Source organism: Falco biarmicus, chromosome Z, assembly GCF_023638135.1.
Source record: "Falco biarmicus isolate bFalBia1 chromosome Z, bFalBia1.pri, whole genome shotgun sequence".
NCBI classification, from domain to species: domain Eukaryota; kingdom Metazoa; phylum Chordata; class Aves; order Falconiformes; family Falconidae; genus Falco; species Falco biarmicus.
The window spans coordinates 19,259,678-19,275,844 of record NC_079311.1 but is presented as its reverse complement, the minus strand read 5'-3'; positions in this window follow the sequence as shown (position 1 = coordinate 19,275,844).

The window sequence follows — 16,167 nt, the reverse complement described above, 5'->3', positions numbered from 1 at the left end:
CATTCTGTTCAACAAGGAGCCAAATATAGGGCGGGAGGTAGTGTGACAAGGAGTTTGAAGTGGGGGAATGTCTTTGGCTGCTACTGAGAAAAAAAAATGTAGACATTCAAGCAAAAGAAATCCTGAAAAAATAGAAATGAGACAAAGTGGATGCTACCACAATAGCCTTCATAAACATGAATGGAAGTGATTAGCAATGGAGTGATGGTTGACACCATACCTATTTCCATGAAATAACAATTGTTTGCTTTTTTTAAAAGACTGTGATTAAGAACAATTATAATCTTTTGACAGGTGTAGAATTCTTCCTTTTAACACTGACGTAAATATAAGATCTCCATTCAAAGCCACCTATTTTTTGAGGGATGAAGGTGTACTGCACATGTGATACACCACGTCTCTTGAAATACATGCATAAATACAGCTATATGCCATGTAAAATACAAATACATTTAATGAACTGTTTCTTCACCTGTTAGAAACCTTGAGAGCTTTCCTGCTTTGCATGGAAGGTCATAATAGCTTCAGAGGATTATATTTTCCTTTATCTTAAAAAAAGAAGAGAGAAACCCCTTTCATTATTTGAGTTTCAGATCGTTCTTTGTCTCCTTTGTCCTGGCAAGAAAATCCCTGCCAAGATCGCATGACATTGTAAGTTGGAAAGGCCAAGTTGTTTTAATATATTTAAGGACTTTCTGCAAAATCCCTTTTAAATTGGAATGGAGTTTCCAATTCCTTTCAAGGAATTGTGCAAGTGGGTTGGGACCCTTTTTCTCAAGTCTTTACAAAAGTGTGCTTGTTTTCTGAAGTACCCTATTTGTAATAGTATAAATCACTTATAGCTCTTTCTGCCTGTGTTTTGAAACATTGACTTCTGAGCTGCTCTCCCTCTGCAACTATCTGTCTCGTGAAATTCACTGACAGGGTAAACTCAGAAATCAGTGTGAGAAGACTGGGATGTTACTGGTGGAAAAAGACCTGAAGTTTCTTTTGATCACAACAAATTAGGCCTTGTACACATTGAAAATTCTAGCAGGTATCTGATGAAATAAAGACAGGAACTGAAAATGTTTCTTTTATACATAACTTCTTTTTTTTGCAAAAGAAGTAAGCAGAATTTCCAACACTGGATGACTTCCTATTAAAGACTAGAGGACACCAGTTACTATTTCTCTTTGCTCCCAGAACTTGTCTTCCCCTTTCCATCCTTTGTGCTCCATTACTTCACCTTTTCCCCCCTTTTTTCTTCCCATCTCCTTTGGAAGAGTGAAGATTTTTTTTCGTCGGTGGAGAAAAAACTGCTTTAACATTAAGGTGATTTTCAACATGGGCAAGTAGGCACAGTAATGGATAGTGTCAATGAAAAGAGGAGCGTTGTCACACTATGCATACTGACAAGAGCCTGCTTTACCTGTGTCAGGATGCTGGTGCCAAATACTAGGCTATTACAATGTCCATGACGTGAACTGTCTAATTTTGACAGTTAAATCATGAGACTCGAGCAAGAGTATCATAAATTTGTGATCTATACTGGCAAAAGACTCCTTTTAAAACAGTCCATAATTGAACAGTCAAACTTGTTAGGAAATATGACCATTCCACCTATCACTGGAGTTTTTTCTAGTCTGACTTGACTCGTCTGCAACCATGCAAACATTCAAATGTAAGAAAAAGATATTGTTTGAATGCTTGACCAAAGAACTATATTAGATTCATTCAATTTCATTCCCTAATACTAGCTCCAAACAGCATGGCAATTATTACGCACCAGTTGTTTGAATGCAACCAAGTGCTATATTCTTTACTTTGTTGTCTTTTGGAGTAGCTTGCTTGCTTTAGTAAAGATACTAAGCCTCTCACTGCCTTTCAAGATCAGTTATGACAGCACTTTTCTTCATAAGGCATAGTCACTGAATATCAGTTCTGGTACTTTATGCATCCTGTGAGTACTGTATGTAGTTAATAATTTGTATTGTGCTGTGTAACTTGATAACATTTTTATTGCAGTGGTCTGGCACTGCCACGAGGACCAAACTGTAATGTATAGAAGAGGTGGCATCTCAGCTTTAGAGAATGAGTAAAATAAAACCTTCCCTTTCAGAAGAAATCTGAGAGTAGTAGCATGAGACAGCTTTATTTTGGAGGGCTGTTTGTCTCCTGGTGTAGAATGGCCAAATGAAATTGAAATGATGCACAACAGCCACACACATATCCCACACCAGCTCTGGGACATGGTTGGCTGTAGGCAGCAGGGCTGCTTTTTGTTATGAGTGGGAGGTTTTTCTGCAAGCTATCAGGTCCCCGCAGAGGACAGCTGGAGCAGCATAACAGAGATCACAGCGTCTGCTTCCCACTGCGCCCATTAAATTGTTCTAAAGATCAAAAAGAACAGGAATGGGCATTTCTCTTCACAAGCAGTGTCTGTACATAGCAGCCCTTCCTGCCCCCCAAACAACCACGTCTGAAGGGAAAGATGTCTAGTTCAAACAAATTGGGGAGCATCCAGGATGTCTTCTGCTCTCACTGCTATTGTCCTTCTTACTCAATGAAGCCTTAATTAGCTTGTAAGCTACTTTGAGGCAGGAGCAATATTATTTTTATGAGTCAAACCAACATACAGCCCAATAGAATAACAAGATTTTTTGGCTTCTTCAGTTCCTTTATATAAAGGCTGTACCAAATAAATAATGCAATTAACATTATTGTGTCTGTCAGACTGGTTCACAATGTCCTATGTCATATGTGGCAGTCTGTACAAAGAAGTGGATGTACAGACGGATTCTGGACATGCATACAAAAGTAGCCTACATTCACAAACAGATGCACCTCCTTTCAACTTAAAAGTCAACAATCTCCCCACGTTCCAAATTTTGAGGACCGTGAGAACTGTGAATTGTACCAGGGGTTGCATACTTCCTCCTATGACTGAGGAAGGGAAATGGAAACAAAATTCAGAACTGCAGACCAGATAGCTTTCCTACTAGGAATTCAGTTTTTTTATGGCGACATAAATGAAATGGAAATTAGTTAGCTCTACTATGTCAAAATTTGTTACCTTTCTCTCAGGCTTTTAGCTGCCTGTCCTTGAAACCTACAGAATGTGTGTTCATTTAGGTTTGGTGCTTTAAATCTACACTGACAGCTGTAAATTTAGGCTAATAAATGAATTACACAGGTAAGAAAAACAAGTACTATCTCCTTGGAGGTTATATAAGCCACATAGCTAATGCTATCAAGAAAACACTGATCAGACACTAGCTGATTGATTTTCCCCCTAGGCAGGTATTAAGCTGTGCAGCTGATGAAATTGTAACTACTCATGTTTCTCTGTCCTTCATTTTTCATTTTATTAGATTTAGTCTATTTGCTAGACAGGGTCTTTCTGTGAAACCAAGCCTCCTAGGCAAAAGCAGAAACAACCTTCCCTTTCTTTCTGTAGTCTTTAGGGACAAGCAGTAAAACTCCTTGAAAACCTCGTAAGCTTTTGCTTTTGGCCAGGAAGAACACCCCTGGCAGACCTGTTGTGCAAAGCCGCAGTAATTCTGGCTCTCAGTCCATCCTCCCATGTCCTGTCTCAGGGGCGCACCCATGTTATGGGAACATCAAAGCTAGGGTAGGTGGGCCTGTGATGTCTTGTAGGGACAAAATTCTGTGCTTACTAGTAGCCATGAATCATCCTACAAGGAAGCAGTAATTAAGGCAGGCTGGGGAACTGTCAAAGCGATACTGGGCTGAGTGGAAAACCAACACAAAACAAAAGACCAACCCGACAGCAGCAGAGGGCACTGGTGATTTAAAGACATCCTGCTAAACTGCTGAAGCTGCTGGATGCTCTGCAGAGTACCACTGTATTGCCCTGAGTCTCACCTGAAATCCCATCTGTTAATGTGAATGTATATATAATGGGTCAATTTTCCTCTTATACTCTCTAGTGAAAATTAAGAGTGACTCTAGTGAGGACAAAGCATTACAGAGCAGAAAGTGACAGAATTAAAATATATTATCTGGGAATGTGAACAAGGAAACAGAAGCACAATTTTTATGCCTGTTTAGAGAAGCTTAAAAGGTTCATGAAATAGACTACCTTAGGGAAACTGTTTCTTATGTTCATAGTGAAAAATATCAGATGCTGCAACCAAAGATTTTTTTCCTAGGCATAACGTAACTTTTTAGGGGGGGAAAAATGTATGTATTTTTTGGGGGGAAAAAACCTGTCAGTTTGTAATGTTCTTTACAGTCCCAAAGCCAGTATATCCTGATTCACTGAAAGCAGGAAAAAAGCATATGATATTTCACAAGCCGGTCTGTAGTTTACTGATGCTAAACTGATGCTTTAAAATTGACAGCTGATACTTGTTTTGTTTTATAATAAAATATGTGATTCTCTTAAACATTCTGAAGCTCTGTACCTTTCAGTGTTTCATTTAATTTGGTGTTTTTGACATGCCTTCCTTTATCCATAGTTCAATTGCACAGCTGAAGGAGCACCCCCTGAATTCAGCAGAGCTAGCAATAACTTCATATTTCTACCTGAAGTTACTATAATCAACGTTTTTTCTCCTACTAGTCTTCCTTCCTTCTTTTTATCCCCTGTGTATTATTTCCAGGTCTGCCCTAGATTTCTGCTTGTCATCTTCTGGTCCAGGGCTCTACATAAATAAATTATAATATCTCTTATGTTTGAGATTGTAGACACCAGAGGACATAGTTAACAAATGACTATCAGTCATGCGATGTCAAAACTCACCATCAAGGTGAAGATCTCTGCACCACTTTACTGGCATTGGATATTTTCAAAATGCTGGCAGCTTCATAGAAAGCTTTCCTTTTAATTTCCTTTTGCCAAGCAAAGGCATTAGCCTGCTTCTGGCAGCTTTATGGTTCCAGATGTCCAGATCTCTTATGATATCCTAAAACAGGGGCATCAGTTTTACACTTGTGTTATTGAGTTGTGTTGCTGACTCCCTAGAGTAAGAGCATGTTACCGAGCTTCTATAGCTATGTTGAAGTCATTATTCTCCATACTACTTACCTGCAACTTAACAACCACAAGAACACATAGACCTCTGGAGAGGCGCTGGATCAGAGCATCTCCAGATGACAGCACAACATTTGTAAGTACTATATATCATTTGCTTTTCCATCTCTGTGAGGTGAAGATAAGGAAAGTAAACTTGCAAAATTCAGAATGTTGCTTCTTAAAAGTATCCTGTTTATTCACTTTCTAACACAAAATATTCTATAAATCACCAGAACAGATGCCTCAGAAAATTGCCCTTTCAGAGATTTAAACTTTATCAAAAGATCTGACAATTTTCAGGTACTGAAATACTGCAGTTTATGCTTAATACAGTTCCTGTCAATGATGTTGTCTTTTCAAATGGTCACCGCAGTCCCAGACTGAGGAAAAAGTTCAGTGGTACCTATGAATTCTGTGCTTAAGCTCTGCAGTTTTGGATGCTGAAGATCCCTTTTTTGTCTTTAGATGATCCAGGTGAGGTTTTACAGACTTTGGAATTGTTGACTTCTTTTTGCAGAACATTAAATTGGGTCTGTTCCTTGCTATGGAGTAAAAAATATAAAAAATGTATAAGATGTAAAAACAAAGATGGACTATACAGTACGTGGACACAGTACACATATCACAGTATCAGCCAAGGTGGGTGGCCAGTCCATGACCACAGTCACATCTGCAAGACACCAGGACTTTTCTCAGCACCACCATTCCTCAGACACTGTATGTTTTGTACTTTTTCCATTATAACCCCAATTCCATACATCTTTATTCTGGTTAAAGACATCTCCCTGAACCTCTGTGTCTTACAGTGTTTCAACAATAAACTAATTAAGAAAGAACTGGCATTAATGCTTGATCACCCTGAGGGACGATGCAGGTTTAATTTTTTACTAGAGTTTTATTCTTTTAGATTTTAGATAAGTGATGTAGAAATGTCAATTATTTTATACAATCACACATAAATTCCACAGAATAATAGAAATAGAAAGTGTCAAAAAGAAAAAAAAATCACATTTGACAAAAACCAATTCTGATATGTTTTTCAGAACGAGTGATATTTCTGTAGTGTAGATTTTCTCTTTCAAAAAAATAATTACAGAAGTAAACAGTTTATTTCCAAATGGATTTTTCTTTTTTTTTGGCATTAATTCATGTATTTATCTTTAAAAAGTGTTTGCAAACAGGTAAATTTTTTCTCAAGTATGTTTGCTGTTCATTATATTCATAGCATAATTCCTGGTTTATATCTTATTTGTAAGTTGGAAGTGTTCAGATCTGAAAATAAGCAACACTCCTCTTTCAGTCCCCATTTATATGAGCATTGTTGAAATAAACATTCTGTAAACAATGTAATTTATAAGAAAATGTCCAAGGATAGCCAACAATAAAAAAAATAAGGGAGAAAAAGAACAAAAGCCCAACATCTGATGTGGTACAAATAGTTACTTTAAGGTTAAAAAATTGCATTCATTTTCTCTTGACCTTAGTGTTTCTAAAGCAACTCTGTCTTCTCACAACTGTTTTTTATGAGCTGAGTTTCTATTAATTTGTTTTCTTGTTTGTTTTAAAGTTTGCTGTAAACAATTGTTGGTATGCATGGGCACTGAGTTTGGCTCTAAGTAACAACCTTAGCCCCCAGCAGTTCTAAGTGTCTTGCTGATAGAGGCTAGATGGGTAATTTAAAGTGTTTTTAATTCCAGAATGAGCCAAAATGGCATAATGTGGGTTATATCAGTGAACATAATGTTTGGGTGGTTTTTTTTAATTTGGCAATTTGATGATATAGAAGCTCAGAAGCTTGCTTGCTACTGGCAGGTTTTTGCAGGCTTCAGCTCGTCTAAAATGGCTTGTTATCAAATTTATAGGGTTTTCTTGGGTTTGAGAGAAATCCGAATAACTCCAGGATAGACTCAGCTTGTTTACTGCTTGGCATGAATGAATAATGTTTACAACATAAGAAATTAGTGGGTGTTGTTGGTTTTGTTCTATTTGTTTTTAATTCCTGCCCCCCCCCCGCCCCCCCACCCCAGTTTCTAGGTGTTAGGATAAATAAATAAAAGCCTTGCCATCACTTTGTTGTTGACTTAATGGAATTTGAAAGTTTTGCTATTGCATCTGCCTGGCTGAGCGTACTAAGCAATTAACATGTTTGTGATGGTTCTTTAGTTTCAGCAGAGGGGTTATTGAAAGTATTGAAAGTATAAATGTCTATCACCTGATGTACAACATTTTGTAGGTAAGAAAAGGAACGCTTCCTTTAAAGCCATATACTTTACCATTGGTAGTATGGTTACCGTAGCTCTAGGTCATATGTATTCATTGTTAAGAAATTATTTCTGGTTATTGAGAATGTTAATGATAATTCTTATCATGGACTGGCCTGAAAGACGTTATGTGAAGTGCTTTTTTAGCTGTCAGAAAACAAACTTTTCATCCATATGCTGCAGTCTATGTTGTTCCTCTCGGTGATAAGAGGTATATTGAAACCAATATCGTTTGGAAGGGTTGATATGATTTGGGGCTGAAAAATTTGACTGGAGCCAAAATACTTTATAATGCTAAATTAGTGGCTTATTGGTTTTTATTGCTCCCTTTAATTTTGCATTACTGCTATCAGTGCACAGTAGTTTCTATGACACCTGACTACTGTTGTACTTTCTTCTTTTGTCTCCTGCCCATTTTGGTTTTGACCTTTTATGAAGGTGTTTTCTTATGAAGGTGTAAAGGTAATATAGCTTGTTCAATAGATTTGACTGTATGTTTATCTGATAAGGCATCTTTAGGGATATCTGTAAGCTTCTGTTACTTCTAACTCTTTCTAAACCCATCATTTCACACATCTAGAAGAGGATAAAATGGATTCTCTTCCTTTCTGTGCATTTGCAACAGTTTTGCTTACATTAGTTTTCATGCTTTGTGGAAGACCCCATAGCTTTAACACTTAGCCACCTGCTTTTATTTACAGAAATGAATGTTACATTTATTTCTAAGTGACTACACATGATATAAAGCTGACAAGAAGACCATAGCTTGCTGTGGTGCCAACCTTAGCCACTTTTAAAAAGTGACAGAATAACTGCCATTTAAAAAAAATGTCAGCTCCTCAATATTTCCTTCATTGGTTTGCTTTTCAAAATCGATTACTTAAGATTTTACAGAATCTTCTGAAATCCTCAGAAGCATATTAGATGCAGGATTGCCTAACATGAATCTTGTAATATTTTTGAAGCCATGTTTGCAACTATTGTAATTTTAGACACTAATTGGGTTGAGAGAAGACTGAATATTTGAATACATTGGTGTACTGAGCTGGCAGCAATTGCTGTTTCCTAAAAAATCATTCAATCTCTCTCCACACTAAAACTATTGATGCGAAGATTCAATTTCAGTTATTGATTCGTTTCAGGTTACACTTTTTGACTTAGATTTACTGATATAGACAGTTGCTCAGTACCTATTAGTTTTTACATGCAGAATCATAGAATTATTTAGGTTGGAAAATACCTTTAAGATCAACAAGTCCAGCTGTTAACAGGACAAGACTGTCAAGTCCATCACTAAACTGGGTCCCTGAGCACTGTGTCTATGTGTTTCTTAAACACCTCCAGGGACGCTGATTCCACTGCATCGCTGGGCAGCCTGTTGCAATCTGAACCTCCCTTTCCGTGAAGGGATTTTTCCTAATATCCAATCTAAAACTCCCCTGATGACCCTTGAAGCTGTTTCCTCTTGTCCAGTCACTTGCTACCTGGGATAAGAGACCAACCCCCCCGTGCCTACAACCCCCTATCAGGTAGTTGAAGAGAGCAAGAAGATCCCCCTGCCCCGGAGTCTCCTCATCTCCAGACTCAACAATCCCAGTTCCTTCAGCCGCTCCTCATCAGCCCTGTGCCCCAGCCCCTTCCCCAGCCCCGCTGCCCGTCTCTGGACACGCTGCAGCCCCTCAATGTCCCTCTTGCAGAGAGGGGCCCAGACCTGAACACAGGGTTCGAGGGGCGGCCTCAGCAGTGCCCAGTGCAGGGGGACGGTCACTGCCCTGGTCCTGCTGGCCACACTGCTGGGGACACCAGCCAGGGTGCTGCTGGCCGCCTGGGCCCCCTGGGCACACTGCTGGCTCCTGCCCAGCCGGCCGTCACCCAGCACCCCCAGGCCCTTTCCCACCAGGCCCTTTCCAGCCGCTCTGCCCCAGCCTGTAGCGCTGCGTGGGGCTGGTGTGACCCAAGGGCAGGACCCGGCACTGAGCCCTGCTGAACCTCACACGACTGGCCTGGGCCCATCGCTCCAGCCTGCCCAGGTCCCTCTGCAGAGCCTCCTGCCCTCAGGCCGGTCAGCACTCCCACCAAACTTGGTGTCACCTGTAAAGTTACTGAGAAAACACAGAATCCCCTCATCCAGATCATTGATAAAGTTATTAAACTGTACTGGCCCTGGCTGGGGGAACTGTGATGTTCTGGCTGCAAGCTGGATGTAACTCCATTCATTACCGCTTTTTGGGCTCGGACAGCCATCCAGCTTTTTACCCAGCACAGAGCACACCTGCCCAAGCCCTGAGCAGCCAGCTTCTCCGGGAGAATGCTGTGGGAGAGAGTGACAAAGGCTTTACTACGATCCAGGTAGACAACATCCACAGACTTTCCCTCATGCACTAGGGAGGTCACCTTGTCATAGGAGATCAGGATCATCAAGCAGGACCTGCCTTTCATAACCCCATGCTGGCTGGGCCTGACCCCCGGTTGTCCTGCACATGCTGCATGATGGCACTCAGGATGATCTGCTCCACAACCTTCCCCGGCGCTGAGGTCAGGCTGACAGGCCTGTAGTTCCCCGGATCCTCCTTCCTGCCTTTCATGGGTGTCACTTTGACTTACCTCCAGTCTTCTGGAACAGTGTAGGAATATTGACTAAATATTATGAAATATATAAACCCGCCCTGTCTATGTATTTGTTGCCCTATCCTTCCCTTTGTTTCCAAAATATCCATTTTTTTTTTTTTTTTTTTTAGTTTTGGAGAAGTTGTGTTGGCTGTGATAATTTACCCATTTAAATGTTTCAAAAAATGAAGGCATTTGGTATCTTGAGTTGCATTGTTGAGCTTTATTTTGTTTTAGATGTGTTGGGCTCCTCCTCTTCCATTTCTGTGAATTGGTTTCCCCCCTCCCATTCTTTTTTTACTTGTTAGACAAGTCTGCCTCCAAGTTTTCTTTACACACTGAAATGTTATCTCAGACTTTCCCCATTTTTACTGACACCTAGCACACATTGTTATTTTCTCTTTGTGTCTCTCCACTCCTCACATAATTGCTTGCACTTGCTACTTCCCATCCCAGTTTTCATACAAACTTCACAGCCAGTACCTTGCCTATGTGTTTCTTTACTCCCACTACTACATTTGGCCTTGATTTGAGGTATTTGATATGTCCTTTTCCTACTTCGCTTCTCTGTCCATGACTCCTCTTTCTCTGCATCAGTCCCTGTTACATAGCAAATTCCAATTTACCTATTTTCAAGCAGAGGTCTATTTTCAAGCTGCGGCCTTCATCCTCCACTCTAGTAGAAATGGACCTGTTTCCAGCTGGCTCAGCCTTCACCACCACTTATTATGTAGCTATATTTTCCTAAAATGACCTGCACAAGCACTTTAATTCCTCTCTGAAACTCTTACTTTTGTGTAATGTCTATAAAAAAAACCCCAACCTTGAAAATAGTTCTATTGTTGATGTGCTGTGACAGTTTCAGAAATTCAGCCTTTGTCTTCTTCGGTTTTCTCTTGCTTTAAATTTCCATTTTAATCTAGTTGAAGGCAGGGATCATTTATTTTCTGTCTGTATAACATCAAACGGTCCATAATTAGAGCTGCTAGATGGAATGATAGCATAAGTAATATACCCATGTGTATCTCTCATATTAAAAAACATTTAAGACATGGGTAAAGATACTGAGATAAGGGTAGTGAGATAAGAGAGCTATTGAAATAAGTCTTTTGATTTTCTGTTTTTGCTGAAGTTTTGATTAACCAACAGAATAGAAAGACCTTGGGGATCTTCTGAACTCTCTAAGCCATTTTGCTCTGAATTAATGACTTTTAGGATGGATTTCTTTTTTTTATTTTTTTTTTTAACACTAATGAAGATTTTCATTTGGGCTGGATTTTGGCAGATAATTAACACAACCTAAATACCAGCAGTGCCACTGTGATATACCAGAGAGGTTATTTTAGAAACCAACCAACCAATCAGACCCAGTTCCCTAATTCTGATGTCTATCTGTCTAGAAATTAAGAGTCTTCTTGGTTTGGATTATAGCACATAAAGAAGTGATTTGAACAGACAACCTAACAATATTTTTAAGCTTATGGAGAGTGTAACTGGATTAATCAATGTTCTGAGTTTTATACCAGGACCTGTAAAAATGACCCATATTTCTCTTAATTGTGTTAGACTCATAAATGTCAATACATTTTAAACAAGTTTTCTCTAAACAACAGTATGCTATTCTATATTTTTTCAGACATTGAAATATGAAAACCTATTTCAGTCTGAATATGAAGTACACAGATTGTTATTCAGAAGTTTTGGGTTTCTTTGACTTCCATGGAAAATATAACACCAAAAAAAATCCATCAAACCAGTAATATTCTATAAACTAGCCATGGAAAGTTTGTTTGGTTTTTCTTTTTTTGTAATTAATATCAAGACTTCTTTCTACATAATACTGAGGAATAATATATATTTTGCATGCTTGATTTTAAAATGATAAGAAACTGTCTGTAGTGCAGAGCATATGCATAGACTGAAGAAAGATGTTAGAATTAAATCCCCCATCCCCTCAATGATTACTTTTAATATACTTATTAGATTATGGGTAAGATTATATAGTTAGACTGTATCTGTATAAAAATGTCTTCTGATGTCTAAATTGCACAGAAATTTTCCTTGAGCTAAAATGTTTAACATTTCCTTTTATCCCCTTTTACTCTGCTGCTTCCTTTACATTTGATTGCTTATTAAGAGAGTATTTCTTTTAAACATTTGTACTTTATGCAAAATGCACTTGTACACCTCTCCTGCCACTACTTTAGATCCTGTTTTGAGGTCGTGAGAGACTAGCATCCTTTCTTTTTTACATTTCATTAACAATTATAATAGTTCTGTCAGCAGAATGCAATAGCTATAGAAAGAGCTTGCTACTAAGAGTCCCTTTTATAACATTCTTTATAACATAAATATCAATGGAATTTGGACATGATTAATGTTACTGAATTTATAGATAACTGTAACTTAGCATGCAGCACATGACAATGGAGAAAAAGCAGTTTTACTGCATTTCTTTCTGCGAAATGAAGGTGTATCACTAGATCTGTGAAGGCCTGGGAAACAAATTTTTAAAATGCCTAAAGCTCCATCAATTACAAGGTCTGGTGTAATTAATGTTGACAGATATAGCTGCATTTTAGTGCTCCTCAGGACGAAAAAAGGAGACAAGCAGTGACTTATAAGGTAGAGGAACAATTGTGATCTGCAAAACAACAAGAGTGAATTGATCTAAGATGATTTAATTGCAAAAGTTTACTTTAAGAACTAGGGTTGTTACATAATTTTACAAAAGGCACCCCCCCTTTTAAATCAATAGGCATATTGCATTAATAACGCTAAATTAAAGTAATAGTACTTTGTATGATAATAAGGAAACCATACGAACTGTAGAATGTCCTTGAGCTCTCAGTGCCACATGGTGTGAAAGATCCAGCACATGGGTGTATTGAGTAAGGAAAGAAGAGTAAATATCCAACATGTCTGTGTAGGATCCAAGTGCATTAGGTACACACAGTTCTGTTGAGTTAGATGCACCAAGAAAATGCATTTAGGTTGAAAGGAATTGGGATAGGAACTACTACAAACACTGAACTATGCTTATGTAAAGAAGAATAGAGGACCCTGACCTTGGTTAGGGTGAAAACAGAAGCTCAAGGTGGTTGCTGTGTGTATTAAGAAGTAAGATGTAAACTTAAGAAACAGAAAGTGACTTGACTGATACAAGAACAAAGAAGAAAAACTGTCTGTAAACAACATGTTATAGGAATTAGAAGAACATTTCTGACCCTCAGATCTAGAGCAGAACAATAATAGAAATAGTAACATGAAAAAAAAATATTAGGTAATGCTAGTCAGTTTGTGAAAGTGATTATATACGACTCATTTGCTTTTTATAGCTTTTCTGTGACCCTAGATATTTGCCTTTCATCCTGTTCTCATAGTTCTGAGTGCTTTGGCCATAGGGGAAGTAATTACAACACCGGAGACAAAGCAATGATTTTTCCTAGCCTTTGTCTGGAAAGGGCACACTTGCAGTGAGAAAAAGTTTGTTTTGTTTTGTTTATTTATTAATTAATTTTGCTGGGGCTGGAAGCAGCAATTTGGAGCATGGGTCATTTTTAACCAACACAGTGCTTGGAGAAGGGGGCAGGTGCGATCAGAAGGACAAGGATGAGGCAGAGGCCTAGACAAGACTTTGAGTAAAGGAAAATGAAACAGAGATCCTCATGTTGGGTCAGATGATGTTGGCAGGCACACCTTTTGAGATATGGGTCTGGGCTGCATGGTGTATGGAAACGTTCCCTGGGTTTGTATTAGCAAGGTTGTGACACACTTGTCTTGAATGAAGTTTGGCACAAACAGATTTACAGAGCTCTGGGAACAAAACAACTGCTTCAGGAGGCAGGAAACACTTCCCTTGTGGACAAGACTAAAGCAATTACTGAGAAGCAGTATTTGTTTCCTAGTTTCCTTCCAAATTACTGAATACTGGCTGTTGCTAGAGGCAAGACATTGGACTTGACGTATAAATGGTGCAATTTAGTACGGGAAATCCTATTAGTCAATTCAACTTTATATTGAAGTACTAAAAAACCTCAAAAGAACAAGTTATTTCATAGAAAAGCTGGGAGAAAGTGTGCTGCTATAGTGGTTCTTGTATAATAAGTCAAAAAATAAAATACTGCATAATGATCTGGATTTATGCATTGCAAATCCAGAAGTAGTTTGAGGAAATGTAAATAAATTTAATGTAGCCTTCCATTACCACTGAACAAGTGCTTAGCAGCTGTGAAAGATTGGTTTAAGGGCATTAAAATAGCAAAACACCCTTTGGTGTAGTCATTAAACTGTGCTTACCTAGATCAAAGATTACACTGTCCAGTGAGTGAGCTGGATATATATGTTGCCTTCTTGTAACATGTCTAGGTGCCATTAGGTAGTATGGGCTTGGTAGCCCATATAGGGTGTAAGGCTTTTTAAAGATCTATTATCTACTAGTTGCTACTGTGCAAATTGTGGTGTTAAAATATTATCTTGTTCACTAATTGCACTGAATGGCCTAGTGTAACATATTCATGTTATTAAAGTTAATGTCCCATTACATTAGTAGTGATAGTGAAGAAAATCTAAAGGCAAATTTCCTGTTTTAATTGGAGGACTGTACGGTTGAAGGGAGGTTAGTACTACTCCAGAACTGGTGGCATCTACAGGCCTAAGAAGACAGAAGCGCTCTATGCTTTGCACATTAGTAAATCTTTCCTTATGTGCCTGTTATGTTTTCAGATTGCTTAAAATTGGCACTTCAAGTGCAGTTTTTAATTCGCTGCGTTCAATCACTTTCAAGTAAAAAGCTGATCTTACTTTTTATTTAGAGCTAAATACTTACTTCTGTTCAAAGGAGAAATAGCAACTCTTGCCTGTGGTTTGGCATACATTAAGAACTACATAGGCAATCATAGAGACATGCAATTTCTCTTCTGCCCCCTGAAAACCTGTCCTGCATTTATATTGGTGGTGCTTCCAGGCTGCACCTCTACTCAAGCCCTGGAGGCGTGGGAGCACTGCCCCACAATGAAGCACAGCACAGTACTGAGCTAGGGCATGACTTCCTCCGCTGTCAGTAAGTTACGAATGGCTGCTTTTCAAGGCCTGAAAAGCTGATTTTATTCAATCTCAGACTATTTACCTTTTGCAAGCATACAGTTTGAGTATTATAAATTGCAAGGTTAGTGGTAAAATGTGAGACATGGCAACTTGTGTTATCTAAGAGAATTAGCTAGTCTATAATTTCCTTTCATGGCAGCCTGACCCCTACCAAGAGCAAACTTTTCTTTCCCCTGATACATTTGCTGGTGATGCTCTGAGTTCAGGAGGTTTCTGCTGTTTTGTGTCATCCCCCTTATGCTCTTGCATCTTGGCTGCAGGCTTTTCAGATCAAACTCTGCTTTATGCTATTCTTCCCTATAAACCACTAAGCTGCTTTAGTAAACTGTGAAAGGGGAGGGTGAGGAGGAGTGGATGTAGCACATATTTCTGTGTTTCCAATGCTTTCTCTGTCCCATTAGAGAAGCTCTCAAGAAGTTGATTGTGTTACCTTGGCATAAAGTGCAGATTGATGCCTTTCTGTGAATGCTGCATTTTGTAACAGCTCCTTGATTGTTAGTTAAAGGTGTCTTTTTCTATAGTGGCCCTGTTTGGTTGGAAGCCAGCTGCGGCATGGGAGACTCCGTTGGTCACCACCTTTTCATTTACAGGCTCGGATGAGACCTGGTTCCCATGACACTCTAGCCTCAGTCAGTTTGAGAGGGCTTGGTGTGCATGTAAGGCTTTCCCTGAGTGAATTCAAACCGTCTTCTCTGCCAAAAGGGTCCTGCAAGTTTGTTAATGCATTTTTTAACAGTTTGCCTAATGATTTCCAGGGAGTTAGATATATGGAGGGGAGGGAGCTTCGCTGCCTTTTTGAGGACTACTCTTTTATAACCCTTTTGTTCTGGTGGTAGTGTGGTAGTTGGTGAGAGTTTTGCTAGCTAATCTGCTGTGCGAAGATAATCCCTAGATGGGTTAGACATGTCAAAAACTAGGATACACATTTTTTTTTTCCAATGTCTTACTTTCAATGTGTCATTTTAATGCATAAGCTGTGCTACATTTCAATTACATAACAATTCCAGATGCATGTGCTCTTTTAAATACCCTGAAACACGAGGCCTCCTATGATATTCATGCCTTAACCTCTTCTCCTGTAATTTTTAATCTGCACACAGCTATTTTCAACAGTCAGGTGACCTGGCATCTCTTGTGATATGTTTCTTCCAAGTAAGCTGCAAACAAAGCATC